Here is a 3,623-nt window from a genome sequence, read left to right as displayed (position 1 = left end):
GATGAGGTGTTGGGGACCAGGGAATTGGAAGTTCTGGAGGAGGTGGAGGGCGTGGGTGGTGTCACGGACATAGGTAGGGAGTTCCTGGACCAAGGGGGAGAAAATGGAGTCTAGATAGTTGGAGATCAGTTCGGTGGGGCAGGAGCAGGCGGAGACAATGGGTCGACCAGGGCATTCAGGTTTGTGGATTTTGGGGAGGAGATAGAAGCGGGCAGTGCGAGGTTGGGGAACGATGAGGTTGGAGGCCGTGGGTGGGAGGTCACCACCTTTCTTAAATAGTAGCACCACGTTAGCTAACCTCCAATCTTCCAGCACCTCACCTGTGGGTATCGATGATACAAATATCTCAGCAAGGGACCCAGCAATTACTTCCCTCGCTTCCCACAGAGTTCTAGGCTACACCTGATCAAGTCCCAGGAATTTATCCACCTTTATGCGTTTTAAGATGTCCAGGAACCTTTCTTATGTATTTTTCAAGATGTCGCTATTTTATTTCCCCAGGATTCCTATCTGTCATATTCTTCTCCACAGTAAAAAAAAATGTGAAATACCCGTTTAGCATCCTCCTATTCCTACCCTCACTGGCTCATGGTACCGGGAGTAATCCAAATATTACTACCCTCAAGGACCTACTTTTTAAATTCCTGCCTAACTTCCTATATTCTCTCCTCGGAGTCTTGTCCTTTTCTCTTCCTCTGTCATTAGTTCTAATGTGTACAATGACCTCCAGCTGATCTCTCTCAATTTTGAGAATATTCTGCACCCTCTCTGAGATATCCTTGATCCTGGCACCAGGGAGACAACATACTATTCTGATGTCTCGTTGTCAACCACAGAAACGTATGTCTGCGCTTCTGACTAGCGAGTCCCTATGACAATTGGTCGCTTGGAACTGATGCACTTCTCGTTACAGTAGAGCTAGTCTCGATACCAGAAACCTGGTTGTCAGTGCTACATTCCCCTGAGAATCCATCACCCTCTACGTTTTCCAAAGCTGCATATCAGTGAGGTGTGATGTCCAATTAATAAGGTTGTTAACAAGCAATAAACCCCATTAATGGGAAACTTACTGCACTCTAGCAAGAATCTCACCTTGGTGTCTGGAATATAGAAGATACAGCCAGTTGCTCCCTAGAATGAGGCAGGCCTTCCTGGGCTTTGTGTGATTCTGCCAGATTTCTGGCAAAATTTTCAGGCCCCTCCAAAATTCTGCCCAATAAAACTATGGAATGAGCCCGAGCAACAGAATCTATTTGATAGCTTGCTTGGTGGGTTCTTGAATAACTGTTAACAGCAAAGCTTAAGGATTCACTGCACATTCAACCATGTTGTTACTCTCTTTGGATTTATTGATTTTTTTTATTTGACTTCAAATGTTGCAGCTGTGTCTTTGCTTCTTTCCCGTCTTTCAGTATGAGACTTAACATTTGTATTTATATTTCACCTTTTGATAAGACCATAAGAACGTAAGAAATAGGAACAGGAGTAGGCCAATCAGCCCTTCGAGCCTACTCTGCCATTCAATAGGATCATCGCTGATCCAGCATTCCTCATAACCACTTTCCTACATCTTCCCCATAAATTCTTGATCACTCAGAGAATCAATAGTTATCAATTACAACCTTAAACACCCATAAGGACTGTCCCCACTGTCTCTGTGGCAAGCAGTTCCAAAGACTCTCAACTCTGAGACAAGAAATTCCTCCTTATCTCAGTCATAAATAGGCACCCCCTTGTTCTGAGACTATCTACTATCATCCAAGACTCTTCCGTGAAGGAGAATGTCCTCTCAACATTTGCCCTGTCAGGCCATTTAAGAATTCCATATGTTTCAATGGATCACCCCTCATTCTTTTAAACTTCAGTGAATAGAGTCCGAATGTGTTTAACCTTTTCTCATAAGACAATCCCTTCATACCAGGGAATTACTCTTGTGAACCTTCTTTGAACTGTCTCCAATGAAATATTTTTCCATAAATAAAGGAACCAAAACTGCTCACATACTCCAGATGTGCTCTAACCGGCACCTTATAAAGTTGCAGTAAGACTTCTCTCTTTTTATAATCCAAACCCTTTGAAATAAGGGCCAAATGTAATAAAACACCCAAAAGAACTTTACAAAGAATTAATAAACAAAATTTGAATCTTTGGGAGGAATGATATTGGTCGATCTTGACATTGGGAGCATCTTGCTTTTCACAAGTTGTTTGGTAAGATTCTCACAAAGCAATGGTGAGTTGCCAGTTAATGGGGATTAATATTTGTTAAATGCTTTGTTAATGGCACAATTTGTGTATTTGACATTTAACCATCTGACCAAATTTGCTAAACAAGCTAGATATTGAGAAAACTTGACAAGCAAATCCGAGTGGACTATTATCCTGGTGAACTCAGCTCACCACTTGCTTCCGACAAACTCCAAGTTGAAAACCAAGCGTAAATATCTCTGAGCAGCATGCTTCACACATTGCACAGACATTGTTATCTGACGCAAGATGGAGAAAAAATAGGGAATTATAGACCAGTGAATCTGATGTCAGGCATGGGGAAGATGCTGGAGTCCATTATCAAGGAATTTATAGCAGAGCTTAGAAATCAGTAGTAGAATTACACATAGTCAGAATGGATTTACAAAAGGGAAGTCATGCTTGACAAGTTTACTAGAATTGTTTGAGGATGTAGTTAGTAGAGTTGTTCAGGGGGAGCCAGTGGATGTGGATTATTTGGATTTTCAGAAGGCTTTTGACAAAGCCCCTTATAACAGATTTATGGGTAAAATTAAAGTCCATTAGATTCTGAGTAGTGTATTCAGATGGATAGAAAATTGGTTAGTGGACAGGAAACAAAGATTAGGAATAAGTGGGTCTTTTTGTGAATGGCAGGCAATGATTAGTGAGGTATTGTAGGGATTGGTACTAGGACCTCAGCTATTCACAGTATATGTTAATGATTTAGATGTGGGAGAACTAAATGTAATATCTCACTTTATAGAAGACACAAATCTGGATGGAAGGGTGAGCTGTGAGAAGGATGCAGAGGTGTTGCTGTGCCATTTGATTAGGCTGAGTGAGTGGGTAAGTGCATGGCAGATGTGGTATAATGTGGATAAATATAAGATTATCCACTTTGGTAACAAACATAAATAGGCAGATTATTATTTGAATGGCTGTAAATTGAGAGAGCGGTATGTTCAACAAGATCTGGGTGCCCTTGTGCGCCAGTAGATGAAAGTAAGCATGTAGGTGCAGCAGGGCACAAAAGCAAACTGTATGTTGGCCTTCATAGTGAGTGGATTAGAGTACAGGAAAGAGGATGTCTTGTTGCAATTGTACAGGGCACTGGTGAGACTTGGGATGTTGGGATGTTTGGTCTCCTTATCTGAGGAAGGATGGTCTTGCTATAGAGAGATTGCAGTGAAGGTTTACCAAATTGATTCCTGGGATGGCATGACTAATGTATGAAGAGAGATTGAGTTGGTTAGGATTGTATTCCTTAGAATTTAGAAAAATGAGGGGTGTTTCATAGAAACCTATCAATTCTAACAGGACTGCAGGAAGGATATTCCTGATGGTGGGGGAGTCCAGAATCAGGGGTCATAGCATAAGGATAAGGGTAAACCTTTT

This window comes from Rhincodon typus, chromosome 7 (assembly GCF_021869965.1).
Source record: "Rhincodon typus isolate 14 chromosome 7, sRhiTyp1.1, whole genome shotgun sequence".
Taxonomy (NCBI): domain Eukaryota; kingdom Metazoa; phylum Chordata; class Chondrichthyes; order Orectolobiformes; family Rhincodontidae; genus Rhincodon; species Rhincodon typus.
Note: the sequence above shows the minus strand (reverse complement) of the source record.